Source organism: Eupeodes corollae, chromosome 3 (genome assembly GCF_945859685.1).
Source record: "Eupeodes corollae chromosome 3, idEupCoro1.1, whole genome shotgun sequence".
Taxonomy (NCBI): Eukaryota; Metazoa; Arthropoda; class Insecta; order Diptera; family Syrphidae; genus Eupeodes; species Eupeodes corollae.
The window spans coordinates 51,805,724-51,829,539 of record NC_079149.1 but is presented as its reverse complement, the minus strand read 5'-3'; the positions used below and the strand labels follow the sequence as shown (position 1 = coordinate 51,829,539).

The following is a 23,816-nucleotide window of genomic DNA, read 5'->3' as shown; positions in this document are numbered from 1 at the left end:
TTATTTTGTTTCGTCTTCATTTTTTAATTTCTTTATTGTGGTTGTATTCGGTTTTTTAATGCCGACCGACGTAATTCTCGTCGAGGGAATCCACGAGCGACGGAAAAATGACGTTGAGCGTTGATCGTTGAGTGTGCGTGAACGATTTGCCAATTGCCAGTGGCGCAGCACAAGTTCATACGAAACGCAAAAGACACACACAACACATGAATAAAAATAAAACAGTATTTCAATAATAATAATAAGTGCTAATCATTTTGATGATTATAAATTCTGATGACTTTTTAGAGAGAGAGTTTTATAAAAAAAAAATAATGAAGTAAAAGGGGACAGAGAGGGTAAATAAGACGTAGAAGAATTATAAAAGCTCCAAAAGAGCAAAGTGAGGGGAGTTGAAAGGTTCAATTAAAATAAGCAAATGAAGTGACAAATAATATTACCTACATTTTTACAAATTGAGTGAGATCGGGGCTTTGAGTTGAGATTGAGAAAAAATGTATACGAGTTTTTTGTTTTATTTTGATATGAGGCTTAAAACGCGTGTATAATTTAGTATTATTTAATTCGTTTTACGAACGAATAATATGAATAATATGATTTATCAACAAAGCGAGAAAACTTGTTTTTGTTGGTAGGTAGGTTATTCATTGTTTTTTTTTTTTAATATTTATATTTGACTTAATTTTTTTATAATAAATAATACAATTTGTTTGTTATATGTGTCATTTTTTGGACTTGGGTTCAAAATTTAATTAATAATTATGGAGTTTGATGATAATATTAAGGTTTTTTTTTGATGTTTTTTGTTTTGGTTAAATTGTTTATTTTGATGATCAAGATAATTACTTTTGACTACCTGTACTAGGTTAGGGGGAAATACAAATAACGATTTATTTTTATTGATTTATTAAAATTGTTGGTTTTTTGGTTTCTTTTTCTATAAGTTATAAGTTAATTTTTTTAAGAGAAAAAAAAGGTATTGAAATTTGTTTATAATTACACAAGTTTTGTAAGATTTATATCATTAATTTTATTAAAGAAAATAATGAAAATGAATACTTATGTAAGTACAATTTTAATTAGTTACTTTGAATATTGCAAACTTATTTTCATCTATAATAGAATAATGACAATTTTCTTTATAAACTTGAAAGGAAAGACCACAATTCTTCTATTTATCAAAAGGAAAAATCTAGATTAGGAATTCATGGAATACTTCTACCAGTCTTAGGTTTTGCCAGTAAGACCTGTCTGTTTAAAGTTTTCTATAGAGGAGCCAATTTTATGAGTTTTAAAAAACCTTTTATTCATTTGAATAAACACTAAGGAGAAAACATGAAGCAAGTTAAAATGAATAATGGTGAACAATTTTTTTGCCAGAAATAGTTAAAACTTTCATCTTTTACGATTAACATTACTCGTGTTTTGCTGGACTTTACACGAATAACAAAAACAATATCCGTAGTATGAATACTGCCGATAAAAGATAAAGTAGAATCTTACTACGGATGGGTTTTTGACATTTATACGAGTCTCGAATGCATTTTATGTGATTTCTTTCTCAAATGTTGGTACGTTTGATATTGCATTTGTATCTCGATGGCTGTGTTTGTTGAGCAGTTGTGCATTTGGGATCATGTGTTTTCCATTGGGAAAAAAAATAATCTGTTACTGTTGATATTATTTAGTTTTGTTAATGAAAATGGACTAACTGGGCTTATTTTGCCAGAGAAAACAATAGAAAAGATAATTGAGTTTGGCTATGTTTCCACCAAAGGTTTATCTCAGTTTAAATGAATCTTTTTTGTGTTTCCAACGTACAAGAAGATTTAAAAATGATTAAGTTTGACAGCACTTCAACACCACATGTTAATGTAGTAGTCTACGAACAAACTCCCTCCTTGAAGCAATTTTTAAACGAACTTTTATTAAAGAATCTCAATTTCCAGATGTTTTCTTACCATTTTGCTTAAAATTGTCTATTTTATTAGTTTTTTTTTCTGAATTTAACTTTTGATTTTTACAAAACATTCTTTTATTGGTGTTTTCTTTATTATTATTCTGACAGTTCTTCTTTCAGTTGTACCAAATTTTAAATACAAAAATCTGCCTACTGCCTATGCGTTTTCTTGGGAATTTTCTACTATACTGTTTATAGAATGCCAAAAAACACGGGCATTAGTATGGAAATTCATCACTCTATACCACGACAGTTTTCCGGGATATCACGTTTTAAAATTTAGGAAAAAAATTTAACGTTATTTACTTCGTGGTTTGAAATTGGTAGCGGTGATATTTAACACCTGCCAAACTAGGCTGTCACATTTACTGTAAAAGTAGTGATTTAAATGAATCCACTTTTAGTGATTTAGAATTGATCGATTACAGAAGCATTCGGTAAAATTGTGAAGAAATTTCAAGATAGTGGAAGTTTTACTTCTGACTGATACTTACTGCACTAACCATAAAAATCAGTCTGTTAACATCACATACAAAATATGCTTTGCCGTAATATGTGCAGTTTGCATGTCTAAAGCTTAATCATCGAAAATCAAATTGACACCCACCATCAATTTCAAGGACCCATATGACATTATCTACAGAGACGAACTATATGGAGGTATGTGTTTAGACAAGTTATTTAACGTCGTTCTTGAAAGAACAGCGTAGAGCTCCCAAGTTAACACTAACAGCACTATCTTTCAAAAGTCTGTTTATGATGACATTGCCTCATAATCGGAAGAACTCAGCGAATGAGAATGGAGACAGAGGCGGATACAATAGGTTTAGCGGTTCATGAGGGAAAAATTATCATCAAGAAAGTACCGATTGAAGGACCCACGGACGTCTCGATCAAAACGTCACCATCGACAGACGTATCTTTGTCTATCTGGGCTGCGCTATGAGTGCAGAAAATAACACCAGCGCTGAGATCAAACAAAGAATTACTATTGTCTTTACGGGATGTACAGCGACGTAGACTTGTACAAAAGAAAACAATTCCAGCAACTGAGACGGCTGGGTTCCTTACACCGCATGAAAACCAATGTTCCGGCCCGGAAATTTTTCGAATTTGCTTCCGCAGGACAGTGCTGCAGAAGAAGACCGCGGATCAGGTGACACACATAAATGGAAAGTAACCTCACCCAACTGGAGACATCGGAGCTAGGGCCCGACCTAGAAGTAGAAGTTTGATGGGTGAGGCTCTATTTTACATAGTTTAGTTTATTCATCAAACAGAAATTACATTAATCATCTTACAGACTACTTAAATTAAAGTTAAATAAATATTTATTTATTATTTATTTATAAATATATAAATCAATTTCAATTAATATTTAGAAAATGGAACACAAGTTTATTTTTTAAGGTGACTATGGAAAATGGAAGTCAAAGTCTATCACATTAGAGACAGAATTGGTTTCCCTAATACAGCGAGTTATAGGTTCATTAACTTACTTGGAAAAGATCATACATAATCTCTAAGTTGACGAGAGTGATTCTAAACCGATAAGTTTGTAGCTCGTAGCATACAAAAAACATAGTGAAATTCTTTTCGACTCTTTCAATTCTTAATGGGTGAATTCTATAGTATGGGTTCCAAACCATATAACAATATTCTAAAATAGATCTTACGTTTGCACAAAAAAAGAGATTTAATAGTATGAGGGTCTGAAAAGTCTGTTAAATTTCTTTTCATAAAACCAAGTATGGAGTTAGCTTTGGCAGCAATACATTCAACATGTTTGATAAAATTGAGTTTGAGGTCAAAAACAATACCAAGATCTTACTTTTAATTGACTCTTTCAACAACACTGCCAATTTTACATTCAAAGAAAGTAGGATAGTAAGAACGATAGAATGAAAAACATTGACAATTTGCAACGCTTACCAGATGAAAAACTAATGATTGTCATCTTTCAAGTGGAGGCAATCATCAGTTTGCTTTATGCATCTATAAAACTTAAGATCGTCAGCAAATAAAAGTCTAAGAGAATTATGAAAATATCTGGCATGTCATTAATAAAAATAAGAAAAAGTAAGGGTCCCAAGTGACTACCTTGAGGGACTCCTGGTGACACATGTACAGGAGTAGAGAGAACATTACCGATTAAAACAAATTGAATGAGTCCTATAAGCTAAGATTTCACACATTGCAAAATATTTGAAAGAAAATCATTTTTTGATAGTTTGTTCAGTAGAATAGTGTGGCTGACTCTATCAAAGGCTTTTGCACAGTCAGTTGTCGACCGGCCCGATACATAGCTACGCTGGAAAGGCGATATAGTTTACTTGAGCAAAATAGGAAACTTATCACACACAAGTTTTTCAAAAAGTTTTGGAATGATGGATAGTTTGCAGATTGGACGGTAGTTAGATATTTCCTGTTTGGGTCCTGCTTTATGAATAGTAATTATGAACGATTTTTTCCATTCGGAAAAAAAATTCACCTTTAGAAAGAGAGAGCCACTCCATCTCCATCCATCATTATTCACATTTAACATAAAACATGTTAAAACGTCTGTAGGAAAGTGAATTATCGTAATGCACGCTCAATCGAAAATATTGCTAATGATTCGATTATATCGATTGCTGCGTTCAGAGCGTTTGTTTCCTACACATTCTTTGCTGTAAACGATTTGATTTTCCTTTTGGGGATACGATTATATGAAGTGCATAAAGCCAGCAACGACATGGTCGCAGTATTCTAAAAATCGAGTGGGTCAACAGGGCGAATACGCACTTTTTTAACGAATTTAAAAAAGAAATATTTGCTTTTCGTTAGAGTTACTTTTCTTTAGGAATTTAACATGTTTAAAGTGATTTTATGACTATTAAGACAGCTTATTTAAGAAACAGGAAGAATACTTCCAGATTATGACATTTTCCATAACAAAAAATAAGAATGGGTACAAGTATTCTATAACGAGCATTTCATTAATTTGTCGTAAAATAAAGACTCAAACAAATTTCAAAAAAACTTAGAAAAATATCCTCATTATTAATTTACTTTTAATTATATGTATAATAATATTTTAAAAATTGAATTCAAACCATCACCAAGACGCAACATCAACTATCGTAAATTTTTTAATTATAACATTTTTAATATCATAAATAAAATTATCATAAATTTTAACATTGCCGCAAGTCGTTCGCTTCTGTAGAGAGAATATACATATCCTTGACCTAATTTGTATCTTATATGCATAGTGTCTACCAGATTCATGAAGTTTTTTGTTTTGTTTTGTTGCTTTGTTTTATATATAAACCCAAAAACAAATTTATCATCATCATGAAAATATGAATAAAAATGTAAACAAAAATTTGTATTTCATTCAGCTCTGTTTTTTCTTTTTGTATTTTTGAAAAACTTGTATCATATAAGTTACCCAGAGATCTACATAAGCCAGACACTATACACCGGATGTACTCATGTATTAAACCTTATGAAAATTAGATGTTCAGCATCATTTTAAAATTAATTAATAATAACCAACATATCACAATGCTAGAGTAATAGTACAAACAAAACACCCAGCACATAAACTTAATTTTATGTTAATTAATATCTTTGTATATAAGTTTCTTACAATTGTCTCAGTTTCTCATCGATCATTTAACGAGCATCAATTAAGAACATGATGAAGCATACAATTATGGACGTAAGGCGTCATAACGTCATATTTTCATATATCTTTTTTTTTGTGATGATTGATGATTGTAAAATTATAAATACTTGATAATTTGCATGATGATGGTGCAATGAAATTTATTTATATGCAATGCATTTTAAATTCAAATCTCGTTAACGCATTTAAGTACCTATTCAAAACTATTCTTCTTGAAGAACTACAAGTTGATTTTCTTTATAGATTCTGTGCGAACTTCGGCAGAATAATATAGCCTCATATTGAAAACAAAAAGAATATTTGGAGTTCCGCAAGGCAGCCATATAGGAATAAGAATAAGATATCTTAAGAAGGTAGAAAATGTAGTATAAAGAAATGTTTGTTAACATTTTCTTCGAAATGTTTTTCTCCTGAAGAAAAAGCTTACAAAGGTTTTAACAGAAATTGAAAAATTTATTTCAAAGCGAATGAGATTAATAACCTTTTAATTCTCATATTAAAACAACCAAAAAAAGATATCCAATGTAGAAACTTGGACATCACAATGTACCTTATTTAATATAATATTTAAGCAAGGAAACGCCCACTCTAAACTTTACAGAAATGTCTATTTTGTGGTACAAGAATTTTTGTCTGTATCCTCTTTGAGAAGAAAATTTATATCCAAAATTCTGTCAAAAATTTAACATGAAATATTCTCAAAAAATCCACACAAAAAATATAATTTATCACTTTTTCGACACAACGAGTCTGAATATCTAATAAAAATTACCTTAACATCTCGTTTTATAAATTAAACAACTCAAAATACGTCATTTTTCAACTTAGTTTTATAGCTTAAAAGTAGATACATACATATGTTCATAAGTACGTATTTATAAGTCACAGAATTCATTTGACTAAATTAACTCTCAAAATCAGACATTCCACTATCTAAATATACAAAAATATTCACCAACAAAAAATAAGAACCTTCCTACTCAAAAAAAAAGTCAGATGTATAAAAAAAAACAAGTGAAAACAAAACAAATCACAACCAAAAAAAAAGTATCTTTGAAAATAAAATAAAAAATAAATTTATGGATAAGAGGTTCAACAAGACACATAATAAAAATTCATGAATTTCCAATTCTATTGCGTGGGATTACCGATGAGGATTTCCTTTACTCAAAGAAAATACAAAACAAGACCAAGAACAAGAACAACCCAGGGCATCAACATAAAACAACAACATCAACAACAAAAATACCTCACTCGACTTAAAATCATTCATCCACACATTATAAACAACACAAAATTCAATTTTCATTTCAAAAGCAACACAAAAGTATCTCAAGATGAAAATTAAATGGTTATTCTATAAATACTTTCGGAAAACACATGGGAATCCCCAGGAAAATGTACCTACTCGTATGTATATATGTACATATATTCTTCAATCGAAATTTTCTTTGAGCAAAAATATAAAGAAAACAAAATAAATGAAAAAATAAAAACAACCCAATGAAGCTTAAAAACCAAGAAGAAGATGAAAATTGTGAAGCACCATCGCTGAGAGTTGTTGTTGTTTTTGTTGGGAAATTCTTCTATTTTCGGTTGAACTATAAATATATCCGCGAAATAACCTTCAAAAAATGTATCTCAATCTCAATAATTTTGTGGGGGTGATTTAATAACACACAACAACACCACAAGGCAACCGGCAATGGCATTTTGTATCTATAAAAAAAAACAACGGATAAGAAAAAAGTATCTTCTGGCAAACGTATGTATCAGTTAAAACAAAAAAGACGAATAAAAACATAACGCCTGGCTCTTTTAAAAATATTTAAGATTCTCATAATTTTTATAGCTCGCACTTAAAAGATACTTTCTATAGATCCAAAGGTTGTAATTTAATTACAATTTATCAAGTTATGCGTCGTTTTGTCGTTCGCGTCAATGTGTGACTTACCTCATCGTGATAAATAAACTTGAAAAAAAAAAATAATCCACAGTAGGTATGTAGAAATTAAATTGCAAAATGTTGCAAATTTTAGCCAATAGATGTCACTGCACCAATAAACACTGTATCTTCCATAGTATCGTTTCGGTATAGGTAGTTGATTAATTTTCAAAAAAAGACTTGCTTTGACACTTATTTTTTTTAATGAATGTAGATAAACAATCTTAAATTCTTTTCACAATAATTAAAAATAAATTCACAACGTCACTTTTTTTTGTTAAGAGCTAATTTGGCCCAAAAGATACACACAACAAGAAAGATATAAAAAAACATCAACAGGCCAGAATTAAATTGGCAAACAATTTTTTGAGAGATAGTTTTGCGACGACAAAAACAAGTATCTATATTCATATATTGTGTAGATACTTTGATACGATACGATACGAACTTGCGAAAGCAACAAAATAATAATAATAATATAGACGACTGCGCTAACGAAAAATACCGACGATTAATAAAATACACAAGACACACGAAAAAATAGCAACAAAATAAAAAAAAAAAACGAAAAAAGACAAAACGAATTAAATAATTTTTTATAAATTGTATCTATAGCTACTATTTTTGCGAGTTTTTAAAAACAAATTGAAAGAAGGAAAAAATATACACGCTGTCTGTCGCTGCTGTTGTGTGTCCTTAGTTCACCCGCCGTTCGTTGTCGACTAATAGTCGATTCGGATTTTTTTTCGTAATAGAACGCCACCACACACAAAAACACAACACACTCAATACATTTTTAAGTATAATATCATACTAGACGAACGAACGTAGACGACGACGACGATGATAAAGTGCACGGAGACGGTGAAGACGAAGACGACGACAAGGGAGATAGGTAGGTTTTGTGGATAGATACTTTTGTATCTGTGAACTAGCAAAAGCAATATGTTGGGTGTTTTTTTTTTGTTTAACTTCTAAAGAGTAGCCACTTACTCACTAGTATGATATTTACAATGAAGAAAAATAAAATAAACTCGAAATACCTACTTGTGTGGACATGGTTGCCACAATGAAATTTTCAAAACCTAAAAAGTGCTTTAAAAAATAAATAAAATCAACTAATGTTTTAAAAGCTGTCAGCTTTTGGCACATTTTTACTTCTAGGATTCTACTTATTATCGAAAGATACTTAAATGTCCTGAGGCAGTTTGACGAATCAGAGTTTTCTAAATATGTCAAACTCCGTTTTTAAATTTAATTTAACATATTAATAAATGGTATAAGAGTTTCTTTAATTTTGACAGCTGTGAGACTTTTGTGGGATTTTACTTGTAATTTATTCATTAGTCTGGGATCTTTTTGAGAACTGAATAACTTTGACAGATGTCAAACCTTTTTTGTAGGGATATTCAAAATACCGATACAAAATATAAGATAAGAGTCGAATGCTAAGTTTAAATTTAATTTTACAAGTTAATATCTACTATAAGAGCTATTTTATTTTGACAGCTGTCGAACTTTATGATACTTAACTTGTGATTTATTCATTAATTAGGGACCTTTTTAAGAGTTGTGTAACTTCGACAGAGAGCAGTACCCGAAGCGTGACGGTTAGTTCGTAGGATTTTCATGCCAGACATATTGGGTTCAACTCCTATCTGTGTCATCTACATTTTTCTTCACGGGTAATGCTTTTTCGAGGAATTGACAAATCCTCTAAGAGTAATTTTTGTCATGAAAAGTGATCTCAAAATCAAATTAAATTAACCGTTCGGATTCAGCTTAAAATTGTAGGTCCCCTTCATCCCTGACAACATAACTTGCACACAGAAATGGTGGAGAGTTGTAAGTCATGAGGCTGTAGTTTTCAACGAACTGCTTTTTAGGAATATTTGACGGAAAATAACGCACTTTCGTCGTTTTATTTCACCATGAGGTGAGTTAATAAACGTCAAAATGCGAAATGTAGATTAAATTGAATGTAAATTTGTAAATAAATAACTGAATTTGACAGAAGGAAAATAAATTAATATTTATGAACAAAAACATCAAAATCAATCCGAATCGTTAGAAGAAGTTGAATGCAGATACACCAGCATTTTGGCAGGTGATCCAAATCTCTACGAATTTTCTTTCTTGGTTTTGGTCAAAATTCAGTAAATGACTGATTGTTATCAGTCCAAAATTTGAGTCGTCAAAAGAAAGATCAGGTAAAAATCCATTTAAGCCAAATAATATAGCCAATAGTTATTGTTTCAATAAGATTATTCTTTTGACTTATCAATCCAAAACTAATTAGTCTACAGATGTGAAATTCGAAATGACGAAAAAGTGAATTGGAAACATTTTTGAGAAGTTAAATTGTCAACGTTATGGTCAAAAGTTAAACATGATTAAAAATCAATTATTTTTTGGACTTTCATCATTTGTTTATTTAACTTATTCAAATTCATCCACAGCATTATATAACGTTATGTTGCCTATAGACGTCAAATTCCACACAAGAAGCTGCTATTCAAATTCATTTCTCTTCGTCAGATCCGTCAAGATTTTAGTGATTTTTATTTTATATTTTAGCCATTATTAAATTTTTATCTTGATGCAAATTTATAATAATAAAAACAACTATTTGTGAAAATAAAATAATCCGTCACATCTGTCAAAATTGATTGCGATCATTGTCTTCTCTTTATTTGGGACCTAGTAACATATAAAATGGCGAAAAAATAGACCGTTACATCCATCAACATTAAATTATCCGTCAGAGCAGTGCATTCATCAGATTATTTTATATGAAAAAGAGATTAATATGTAGTATTAGTCGAGCATTTGATAATGACATCTGTCATTGAGGCAGTGACATCTGTCATTGCGAGCATGACATCTGTCATTTTCAAGAGCTAAATGGTTCACAACGTTGCCAGTATAAAATAGATTTGATTCATTCAAAATAAACTGTAAAAGTAGAAAATAAAAGTTTGACACTGTGAAAATTACACAAAGTGGCAACCCTAGCTACATACTCTCAGAGCAGCACTAGCAGCGGAAATTCATCGTCGTCTTTAACTTTAAGTCGATTTGTAGGTCTTTTTTTCCTGTTCTTGTTGTTGTTGGATTTCAGATGGCATTTGTTAGTTTCATATGGATACACGTAAATAAAAACACACATACGAGTTACATATATACATATGTACGTATCTTAAGTATAATAAACGAAACGGCAGTGAAAAAAAAAACTTATATTATATTATAGGCATAAATAAAGATGTGTGTATTCAAGTGTTTTGCAAATATACGTCGACGACTTCGAAGGACGGAATTTCGCGAGAGATTACGTCGAGAGTTGAGGCAAAATTAATAGATATAGATACAGGTACTCCTATCACCTACCCTCTCTGTCGATAGTCTTTCTTTTGCGCCCCTCTATCTTATGTTGCTCTATGGTTCGTCTTCTTAGGTTATTTTGCTGTATATTACGGTTTTTTGTATTATTTGATTCGTTTTGCTCCGTCTTTTGTTGTCTATCTTTTTTATAGGTAAGGTATGGCAGGTATAAAAGAAATGAGAAGAAGATTGATATGAGTTTCTATGGTTGTTCGAGTGTGTGTGTGTATCTGAGTGAATCTATACTCAGCTATATCTACCTATAGATACATAAATTTTGTATCTCTGAGTCGACGATTTTTTTTTATATATAAATTGCCTTTTAAGATCGGGGGTATCCCTGGTTAGGTCACGTCACTTGTACAAAACAGGTAGACGTGAACTTTTCAAGTTAATTTCATGTCTGTTTCCACACAGGTTCACTGGCGCCGTTTTAAATGTATCTTTTTTTTTAATAATATGTAGGTAGGTTTTTCTTTATAGTACGAGTATATCATCTACAGGTAGGTTTACCAATAAATATGTATTCCTAAATGTAATTGTCTTTCACATTGTGCATCTTATTTTGGAACGTCTTTTAAAACCCTTTATGAGGTTTTCAAATTTGTAGGTAGGCAAGGTAGGTATGTAAAATTAAGAGAAGACAATAAAACAGAAATATTGTTCACCTTGCCACTACAATAGAGAACTGTGTTGTGTAAAATTCGACGAGGTGTTGCAACCCGTGGCGTTTACCTCGAGGTTTATAGCTCTTATCCATCCAATGAGGGGCGCCAGGTCTATAAAGCAACAACACTTTTGAATTGTTTCTTTACCAAAAATATCTTCTTTTTTTTCTACAAAGAAGTCGATAAATAAGGTGAACACAAAGTCAAGAAAATTAAACAAAAAAAAAACAAGATTGCCACAAAAGTGATCTCGAAAGACGAGAAAGAGGTTTCGAAGACGAAACAGAGAAGATTAAAATTTGCAACCAGCAGCAATATACTGCGTCCGTAATTTATACGTTTCAATTCGAGTAACCAATGATTACACACAGTTTTGTTATGATTCCGTTTTCTGTATGAGCGATTTCGTTCCGTTGCGTTGTTGCTGCTGCTTTGGGGCTACCGTGCGCGTCAGGCTGTGTAAGTGACTGATGAGCGTGCCGTGATGATTTTTATTCGTGTAGGTATATCTATCTGATGTGACTTTTCATGATGATTATGATTGTGACGGTGAAATGAATCTTTGGACATAAAACAAACGAAGAACGAACTTCATAACAAAAATCACAAACATTGCACTTGTAGTGGAGATATGGCAACAGTTTGTTCGTTTTTCTTTGCCAACAACCATCAATTGATATGAAAATGAAGTGTAAGCAAAAACAAAGATGGTGGAGTGGTCAAGTATTGTGAAGGTAGTATAGGAAGACGCGAAGGGGAGAAGTTGGACATAAAAATGAATGAAATTTTATAGACAGAGTTTATTATGCACATCATCATAACAACAGAGAGAATATCTAATGAGTTGAGCAGACGAATAAACCTTCTTTTAAGTTGAATTAGAGATACAACATTTTTAAAGCTTTTTAAGCTCTTTATGCTTAGCTATTTAAACATTAAAAAAATTAGGTTGGTAACGATTTTTGTTAGTTAAAGTTTATGTTCGTTATTAATTTTAGGTGTTTCTTGTTCGGTATTTGAACTAAGAAACTTTCTAGATTTTACACTATAAGTGCAGGGGTTAAATTATCTGCCAAAACATTTTTGGAGGAAAAACCTGATTAATGTTCTTAAAAAAGTATAAAAAGGAGGAAAAATTATTGGTTACCGGTTTTAGGAATCTCCTTTTGAGGAAAACATAAATGTCTAGTAACTTTTTAATCGAGAAACAACTATCATTTGGGTTCTAGGCCTCGAAAAGCGTGAGGAAAATGTCTAATACTATATTTTGGTGTTTCCTTTTTATTACGCTTGAAGGCGCACAACCATCCACTCGATATCGTTCTTTAGTTTAAGTCTTTGAGCGACTAAGATTGAACTTGGGCAATGATTTCGGGCTAAAACTCATCTTTTCCGTCGAGGTGCATTTTCATATTTGTGACTATGTTAACTGTAGCATAATGGTTAGTGCGTTGGACTGTCATGCCAAAGGCTTTGGTTTCAATAGTTGGCTGCGAAGTTTTTTTTTTCACGGGTATTCCCTCTTGCGAGGAATTGACATATACCCAAGAGTAATTCTTGTTATGAAAGGTGATTTCTCAAATAAGCCTGTCGGATTCGGCTTAAAACTATAGGTCCCCTTCATCCCTGGCAAAAGTACCCGCACACAGGAATAGTTGAGAGTTGAAAGTCACTGGTTCTCAACGGACTGTTGCACTACCTAGTTTATTTTATTTACGGCTATGTTACGAAACAAAATTGCAGCATCTGTAATTCGAAAAAGGAACACTCCAAAGTTACTAATAACAAGCCAACGCATCCACAAAGTTTGTCCATTTGGGGGATTGTGAAGAGTAGCACCATTGGACTGTTTTCCTTCGGAAATGGAGTAACAAAAAATTGTTGACGGTGGGCGTATTAATGCCACTTTAATCGAGTTTTGATTTTACTGAAATCGAAGAAGCGGTATTCCATATCGATGCATAAAATCTTTAAATCCACTTCGGAGTTGCAATTTCTTCTTTACACTTTTTTGTGAGGAACATGTTAAGTATCGATAACAATTCAGGAAGGACTCAAGCATTTTATCTAATCTATTAATCGAAAGTTATTGGCATATATCTCAAACTCTCATGACTTTATTGAGTTCTATGATTTTAAACGCGGAAATTTTGATACAATGAATATATTTCTAGGTTCCATTGATTGGGAGACTATCTTTTTGGATAAAGATTTAACTCAAGTGTTTCTTAACCATATGCAATCTTTCGCTGATTATTTTGAGTACTTCCACAGTTTTCACCACCTAATGTTGTCGATGTCAGTAGCATCAATTTAAGCATAATGGAAGTATCTGAAGCCTTAAGAGGTATTAATGAAAATAAAAGTGCTGGGCCGGATGGTATTTCTCCTAAGATCATTAAAAAATGTGCAACATCTCTCGCGATACCCCTTTGCTTTATTTTTAATATTTCCCAACTGGTCAATTCATAAATGAATGGAAAACATCTTTCATCTCTCCAATTTTCAAATCAGGATGGAGACAAAAAGTATGTAACTATAGACCAATTTGTAAGCTATCTGTAATTCCAAAAATAATTAAAAAGATTGTTTGTGATAAACTTTATTTTTTTATTTAAAATTTAATAGATCAACAACTTCTAATCTTACTGTTTTATGTAATTCCTTAGTAAAAGTTTTTGATGAAGGTTTTCAGACAGACTAAGGCCTTTGATAGGGTAAATCATGAAATTTTTGTTCATAAACTTTCTTTGCTGAGATTCCATTCTCATTTTTTAAAATGGATAATTATTTTATTATTTTAGCAACCGGACCCAATTCGTCAAAATAGATAAATTCAAATCTAAAGCTATCAAGGTAACATCAGGTGTTCCACAGGGGAGTCATATTGGACCCTTGTTTTTTATACTTTTTATAAATGATATTCCTGATATATATATGATATCCTGATATTCGGTATTTGAGCTAAGAAACTTTCTAGATTTTACACTATAAGTGCAGGGGTTAAATTATCTGCCAAAACATTTTTGGAGGAAAAACCTGATTAATGTTCTTAAAAAAGTATAAAAAGGAGGAAAAATTATTGGTTACCGGTTTTAGGGATCTCCTTTTGAGAAAAACATAAATGCCTAGTAACTTTTTGATCGAGAAACAAGTATCATTTGGGTTCTAGATGTCGAAAAGCGTGAAAAAACCTTCTAATACTATATTTTTGTGTTGGGCAACGATTTTGGGCTAAAACTCATCTTTTCCGTCGAGGTGCATTTTCATATTTGTGACTATGTTAACTGTGGCATGATGGTTAGTGTGTTGGACTGTCATGCCAAAGGCTTTGAGTTAAATCCCTGGCTGTGAAGTATTTTTCACGGGTACGGCCTCTTGCGAGGAATTGACATATCTCCAAGAGCAATTCTTGTTATGAAAGGTGATTTCTCAAAAAAGTCATCCAAATTCGTCTTAAAACAGTAGATTCCCTCCATTCTTGACAATAGTACTCAAACACAGGCATGGTTGAGAGTTAAAAGTCATTAGTTCTCAACGGACTGTTGCACTACCTAATTTATTTTATTTATAGCTATGTTACGAAACAAAATTGCAGCATCTGTAGTTCGAAAAAGGAACCCTTCAAAGTTACTGATGAGAAGCCAGGGCATCCACAAAGTTTGTCCACTTGTTGGGGATTGTGGAGAGTTGCACTATTAGACTATTTTTCTCCGAAAACCAACATTTCATTTGACAGAAATTGAAGACATATGTAGATACCTCTTATGATTCATGCAGAAAGGAGCATTATTCCAAATGGAAGCATAAAATCTCCAAATCGTTTTATCAGTCGTCTTGTCGTTGTCAATTATCCACCTCGGAGTTGCGATTTGACTTCTCTATAATTTGAAGAACCGATAACAATTCAGAAATGATTCATTTAAGATAATATCATCCAAACAGTCCGTGATCTTCAGCCTAAGACCATCAACAGTTTCATGGACTCCAAGGTGGCAGATTGGCTACTGCGAAGTTAGGCGAGGCAGCCTTTTTGATGACTCTTTCCAACGTCAAAATCTGTGGCAATTTTTGGGCATCAAGTGGTCAATTAGCTTGGGCTTATAGCCAGACTCTGCACCTAACACATAACACCAAATAAGTCAGTAAGACGTCTATAAAACGCGCAATCTTGGAGGCTTTTAAGGGGTGCGATCAAGAAAAGTTTCCTTCAAGATATTAACTATGGCACGACCTGTGTGACATGTTGTGTTGTCTTGTTAAAACCAGAGCTCTTGAACATCATAGTTGTTCAATTGGTGAACGACAAAAGTCAAAAATCATGACTCATTGGCGGTCACCATTAACTGTAACGATCTGGTTATCATCTTTTTTAAGCAAATACAGGCTAATTATTCCACCAACCCATAAAACTCTTCAAAAAGTCATGTTATTGTGGATCAAACAGTATTTAAATATACACTTGAGGATTATCAACAATCCAAATACTGACGTGCACATTCCACCATAATTTTAAAATAAAAAGTTTGCACAGTTTTGTAAGCTTTTTTAGGAGTCAGTGTGTTCACCATATTTACAATAAACCACTTCACAGTTAACAAAATGGCTGAGAGTTAAGAAAGTGCTACCAACTTAAGGTTCTATGCCTTTAAAAAACATCCGTTACATATGGAAAAATAAATTGAATTAATTTTAGTTAGTTTTTAAAAAGAAACTTTAATTTGGCACACCCTTTATTTCCATTTAGTTTACAAAAAATTCAAACACATTTCGAATTTAATTGCTCTTAAAATCTTCAAGTTTCTTTCCAAAAATATCTCAATTTGCATCTTGCATCTTTCGTTAATTTCTGCAATTCTAAAGTTTAAATAAAAACAAGAAACAAAATATAAAAATCTGGGTCTCTAAATTTTTCCTTTCCGTTGAAAAATTTCATACCAGCTCGGCCACTTTATTTTAATCATTGAATCGATCAACACCCAATTCTTTTCAAACATCGATCGATGATCGGTCGAATCGTGTATAAAAAAAAAACAACTAAAACAGGAAAATAAAATAAAATTAAACTAACAAAAAAAACACACACGTTTTAACCATGTGCTGTGTCCCGAGACTTTGACTACAGCTGTGCTCATTAAAAAAGGCAATACCACACCATCAGCACCATCAGTGGCAAGACTTGGCTGAGCCAAAAACACCAAACACCGACAGCCTTTTTTTTCGAGTTTCAGCACAAACCTAACAATTTATGTCTTTTCGAAAAAAAAAAACAACTCAAAAAAATTCAAAACAAAAAACTAACGAAAAAGGTGAGGAACGGAAAAAGTATATCTCTGCAACAACTTTAATGCTTAAGTATCGTAAAGTCTGCCTGTAGCGCTTGGCCGTATCTATTTGTATATCGACGGTTTTCTTATACCTAACCTACCTACCTACACACTGTAAGTACTTTGCATAAATAAACTCAGCCGCCACCACCGTCCGTCCGTCCCGTCGTATTCAGTTGTTGTTGTTGTTGATTCTATGCCCATTGATCTGGCAATGGGGAGCTCTACGGAACACTGAAACTCTGTTAGATACAAAAACACTGCCGCCACTTTGCCGCCGCTCTGCCGGCCTGCCGTTCGTTCGTTCTTTCCATATAAAGTGGCAACTCCATTAAATCAGTTTAGGAGTCGCGATCGCAGACTTATGTCGCCAGTAAATGTCTCTAACCACCCCGCCACTCCTCTCACTATGCCCCACAACCGCATCCGACACGGTCGGCGCGGTTGTTATGGGAGTCCACTGGCAGCAAGTGACTCTACAAAAATGTTTGCTATCGTTCGTTCGTTTCTCAGTCCGCCATCACACATATGCAACGATCAACATGTCGCCATTGATATTACACTACTTAATTGTTGCTCACTTCCCCCGGCACAACGCACCGCGGCAAATCCACCCTGGTCCTGGTCTGCTGAGGCCCCGTCGTCGTCGTCATATCATCAAAGTACAGGGGCCGAGAGATGAATGTAATCATCATAAGCGCGATAGGGGTACACCGTGTGTACAAACAAACAGATCGTCCGCGTGTGTGATCGTGCTGGTGATGAGTATATGGTTGAAATCGAAAAACTCCCTACTCAATGCCCCGCCCCCCTCCCCCCATGCGTCGATCCGACCACAAACTTATCGAGCGGCTGATGGCGATGTCTAAGCGGTGCGCCTTGTGAACATGTTTTGATCTTTGTAAGTTTGTTTATTAGCGGTTATCGCTATTCAAGTATATGAATGTATATAGACGTTATGTATATTGTATACATATGTATATAAACATGTTGCTGAAAGAGTGATTGATATTTTATTGTTTTTTCTTATTATCACGTATAGGTTATCGATTGACATTTTATACGCAGACGCATGCGTGTTTTTTTTTGTATAATAGAAATGCGTCAGAGCGGGTAAAGATACTTTGGAAAGGAAGTGAGGAGTGATATTTGCTAAGACAGCAGCTCAGTCATGTTCGTACTACAGTGGTGTCAAGAAAATTTCTAAAATTTATTTAATTTTTTTTTTAAAGAAATTTCATTCAGTTGGAATTCTGAAAAACCACTTGTCCTAAAGTAGTTTATATAAAATAAAAACATATCCGATAATCCTATTTTAAAGTTAAGCCTGAGAAGTAAGGTATGTTTATGCCTTCAATTTCCAAAGAATTTACGGCGTTAGGACGTACTCAAACAATAACCTAGACCATTAGTCGCCTATATACCTATGGAGGCTTTAATGACTCTCATAAATAAATTGTTATGTTATTGCATTGAAGGCAGGTCAGGTAGGAAAAAAGAAAAACATGGATTAAGGCAAAAGAAAATATGGTCTTGGATTTTTCAAAAAAGGTCAAAATGCAAATAAATAACAGAAACCAGTGAATTGAAAAAAATCAGGGGATTTCCAAGAGATGAAACAATAATAATTAAAGGTTCATTATAAATGTGTGAGGGTTTTTATGGGATTGATGCTTGAAGTGGTGTTGTTGTTTTTGTTGTTGTTGGTTTATATTAATTGGATATCGGAATGTACATAGGTGTAAGCTGATACAGGATTTAACACAAGATTTAATTGGATTTTTATTTTTTTCTCCTTAACTTGATTATCGGTAATTGTATTTATTTATTCAAAATATAAAGTACATAATTGATATTGAATTAAGAGGAGATAAAAAACGGTGAATAAACGTGTTGAAGTTATACTGAAGTGTTGCTTTGTGAAAATTATCCTGAAACAGTTAACTTAAGTGTTAATAAATTAAACATAATGGAATGTAACTTGGTTTTTACAGATTTTTGGACTTTGTAGAATGAGAACCGTTTTTCTAGACAAGAAAAAAGATTATTTACATTAAACAAGACAAGATATACATTGAACACTTTTTGATCAAAATGTGGTGAAGCTTTTGAAAGACAGCTATAGGTGAAATATACCGTAAACTTAATTTTCTACAATTTTAAGTATCTACAGTTTCTTTTCTAAGATCAAAAATACACGACTTATGTTCGTTGAGTACGTTCAAGTTTACAAAATCGATCTTACAAGGAATTTTGAAGGAGGTAAGTTTTGAGCACCTTTTCTGACTTAAAGTGAATTAAGAGTTTGAGTGACCACTCTGACTAATATTTTCGGGAAGTTTTCTTATTTTCGCTTAGGTAAGGCATTTTTGTACAAAATTGTTTTATACAATTCTCTCAAAACGTGCACAATCCTTATTTTTTGATTCCGACTAAGCCTTGTTAAATATAACCGAGTCTAAATGATATGAATATATTACGAGGCTGTGTATTTGAAACCACTATGGATATTTCTTGCGCCTTACTGGGTTTTATAGTATCCCATTTTAAAAAAAAAAATATTAACAAAAGGTTTTTTTATTTAATTTTGTTGAAATACCAAACGTTTTCAGAATGAAGTTTTACACTGGATTTAAATTCTATAAAAAAAGCTTCTAAATATGGTTTGCTACTCATGTTTCAAAAATGAATGTAAAATTTCACTGGAAAATATATAACGTACTGGAGAGCTCTAGGTAACGCTAATTCGGTGGCCCTAGGCTCAATGAAAGGAAAATCCCTAGGTGCACCTCCCCGCAGTAGAAAGCGGGTAACGCAAACGCACAAGGGGACCGAACAACTGCCGGAATAAGTAGCCAACCCAGTTTTGCTGGACGGGGCACTGATTTGTCCCTGGGTTGAAGAAAATCTCCCTAAAGGCGTAGGAACTGCAGTTTGTGGTCAACGGCATGCATGGAAGTCTTGTGGCGGATGAGCTTTTTAAGAAGGCCAACGGTAGTAGCAAGTAGTGTCTGTATTCCAGGCGTCTGTTTTCGCATAGTGGGTGGCCTCAATCGGTTATGTGTTCGACAATACAAAGGGCGAGTGTGCCTGTCGAATCTGAGCTTATGTACATGGTGGAAGGGTATATGCTGTTACATGAATTATGACAAGAACTGGAAACGAGTCCCCAAGAGGTAACCTTTTTATGGAGAATTCTTCTACAGCTTCGGCTGCAGTAAGCCGCACATCGGATTTGGGTCTGCGGCATCTTTCATAAAACAGCGTCAATCAAGACGCCATAATAATATATGAATCGGCAATAATTAGTAGAAGTCTTTGAAGAAATTCTATGGATACTTTTGACTATGGTATACGTACAGAAATCAGAACTTGGAACGATACGAACATAGGAAGATAAGATCAGTATCCTGGGCATTAGTGAAACAAAGTGGAGAGGAAGAGCTGAATACAGATCTGACACTGGACAAACGAGAATGCTGTATTCCAGAGAGGATGAAGGAGAGGGTGGCCAAAGGCTGCATGGTGTTGGAATTATGTTGAACGAAGTAGCTAGGCACAGTCTTATTTCCTGGGCGCCAATATCTGAAAGAATAATGACGGCAAGGTTCCGCTCAAAAATTCGCAACATCAGAATCGTTCAGTGTTATGCCCCCATAAATACAGCGACCGAATAAGACACCAAGACACCTGGGAAAAAATCGAGCTTCGTAAATCGTTGAAGCTGTAAATAAACATCGAGACAGACGCTCAACGAAAGACTGAATTGCGAAACGAGTATCGGATTGCACACAAGATGGTCTATCGCTGTGTGAGACGTGACAGGAGGGTGAGGATAGATGGACTCGCTGATAATGCTGAAAACGCTGGAAGAAGAGGAGATATCCGAGAATTGTACCAAATAGCCAAAGAAGTTGTCGGGAAAAAAAGAAACAACAATCATCCTGTAATGGATGTAGATGGGACACTATTGGTATCAATTGAAGATCAACTTCGCAGGTGGAAGGATCACTTTTGTGCCGTGTTGAATGAGGACCCCGTTGAACAGAGTGCTGAAGTGCCCCAACTTAACGAGATGCGTAGATCCTACAGGGGTATTGAAATCGAACGCCCTTCAGTAGCGGAAATTGAAACAGCGATTAATCTCCTCAAAAAAACAAAGCATCCTGTCTCGACGGAGTACCAGCGGAATTCCTGAACGCTGATCCCGCCACAGCAGCTAGTATCTTGCATCCGCTTATACAAAATGTTGGGAAAACGAAACTTATCCCAGGATGGATGGAGTGATTGTTAAGGTGCCAAAATAAGGTGATCTCAAGAACTACAACAATTGGCGTGGTATTACCCTTTTTTTCCGTTTTCATAAAGCTAATGGAAACTTTAATCCTCGAACGGATAAAGGCTAGAATTGACACTACACTCAAGAGGAATCAGGCTGGCTTCCACAGCGGTCGGTCCTGCGTTGCCAACAACAACACCTTACGCATTGTTCTTGAGCAGTCTGCAGAATTTCAAACACCGCTAAACCTTATGTTTGTAGATTTTAAGAAGGCCCTTGACCGAGTTAACCGAGAATGTATATGGAGATCACTTCTTGGGAGAGGAATTCCGCCAAAACTTTTTGCTATTATAAAGGAGTCCTACAACAATGCAAAGTGTTTCGTGTTGCATAATGGGCAGGTATCCGACTCTTTCGAAGTGTGTCAGGGTGTGAGACAAGGGGATGTTTTATCGCCAATTCTTTTTCTGCTTCCGATAGATGATGTTCTGACGGCCAGCGTCGGTACAACTGAGAGGGAAGGTATTCAATGGAGAAAGGATTAGTCATTGAGACTATGCCGACGATATAATGTCTCATGGAAAATAACATCAGTGGGCTGAACGAGATGTGTCAAACTTTACGGGTGAAAGAAGAATCGTACGGTCTAAAAATAAATAGCAAAAAGACAAAAATAATGCTAACAGGCCCCCAAACCCAACATCGTATTATTCTACATGACACGTCTGTTGAAGAGGTCGAACAATTTTATTACCTCGGAAGTATTGTATCAGCAAATGATGGTACGGATCTGGACGTAAAAAGCAGAATAAATAAAGCTCGCGTTGCCTTTGGTGCTCTGTCACAAATTTGGAAATCCAGTCAAGTCTCCTTACGCACTAAACTGAAATTCTTCGAATCCAATGGAATCCGTGCTATTATATGCTTGTGAAACATGGAATGTGTCGGCCACCATCTCGAGAAAATCGCAGGCTTTTGCGAACTGCTGCCTGCGTCACATCCTTAAAATTCACTGGCCACAAACAGATAGAAAGCGCAAATGGCAATGGATTGGTCACACACTGAGGAAACCAAACGATGATATTGCGAAGGAGTCCTTTGAATGGAATCCTCAGAGGTCACGGCGGGTTGGAAGACCAAAAACAACATGGAAATCTACAGTGCTATCGGAAGCTAACTCCAAGAGAAAGACGTGGCCACAGTTAACGTATCTAGCTGCAGATCGAGAAGGATGGAGAGGTTTTGTTGACGCCCTACATGGTTAGAGGACCTGATGATGATGACTGGAAATCGAACAGTTTTCAATTTTCAAGACCAATAGTGATATTTTGACTCAAGTCACTTTTAGTTGTAAGTAACGAAATATATTTTAAAATAATCTAAAACATTTTTAGACCAACTTATTCTTATTGAGTTTTACCTTTCGACTTATGTCATTTCAGATTAAAGTAAATTAGCCAACATTGTTATGTTTTCCCGATAGGTGGCTGCATTAGAATATTTTGCTCAGTTAATTAAATGTAAAAATATAAAATACAATTTTAAATACAAAATTTTTTTAGTGAAAATAGGGAACATTTTTTAAACAAAAAAATGTAACAAAAAAGTGCGCATACGCCTAAGTGCACCAAAAATATGTAATATATTTCAAAAGCTTCTTGATTCTTTTGTTGCACATATTGATTGTCATACAATTTAAACATATTCTTGAAAATAGTAAGAAAGTATCAGAATCATATACAATCATAAGCTAAAAAAAAGTTTGTCCCAAAATGCACTTTGAAACAAAAATCGAGGAATAATTATCTAATTTTGTTGTTTAAGTATTTTAACAAACCATTGAGAATAAACAACAATAATATTAGATTGTTTAAGTGTACACAATTGTGATTATGGCGTAGGTTTAATACAACAATAATTTTTAAGATAGCTGCACCCATATGAAAGTTATTTAATACTTTATGGACATTGTACGTACGTGTCTCATTTAATTTTCGAAACAATACTTTATTAGAATATCTGTGTACTAAAAATCAAAGTAACGCTTAAAAGTCTTCAACCAGATTTTTTTTAACACAACAAAATTTAAAAAACAAACAATAAATTACTTAAAATTAAATTTTTCATCATTAAAATTAAATTTTCTAGAAAAAAAAAACTAAAATTTCATCTATATATTTGAAATCCATTTTTTAAGATTGTAACGACATTTAATAAACATGTTTATACATTTTTTTTAATTTTTTTTGAGTTGGGTTTTAAATGTATCAAAAAATGGTGAAAAATAGGTCTACATTTTTTATTTTAATCAGGTACCCATGCACAGCACATTAATCCTTAAGGTATTCATTTAAACATTTTTTGAAGCATTTCACATTCTTGATATACGGATGAAAAAAAGAATCTCATTGTTTGGCAGTACATCAAAAATTGTGCTTAAAGCTCTTAACTGATAGATAATTTTTTTGTTGGGGAAGGGGTGCAACTTTCTATTTCAATAGAACATTGTTTGAAAAATTTGAAAAAAAAAGATATGTAAAGCTTTGTTTATAGTTCAATCAGCTATCATTTTCTAAGTCC

The 23,816-nt window shown here is 33.5% G+C and overlaps 1 protein-coding gene across 2 annotated transcripts in view; it reads right to left on the bottom strand.

Moving 5' to 3' along the window:
• The window catches only part of LOC129952038 (uncharacterized), a 183,579-nt gene that overhangs the window by 38,469 nt on the left and 121,294 nt on the right, over nt 1-23,816 (bottom strand). Inside the window, exon 1 of one of the 2 annotated variants that reach the window (XM_056064461.1) lies at nt 7,588-8,316. The exons of the other annotated variant lie outside the window; for it this stretch is intronic. The gene's annotated coding sequence lies outside the window, so the exon portion shown is untranslated. Of the gene's footprint in view, nt 1-7,587; nt 8,317-23,816 lie in introns of those variants that run through there. 2 annotated transcript variants of the gene reach the window in all.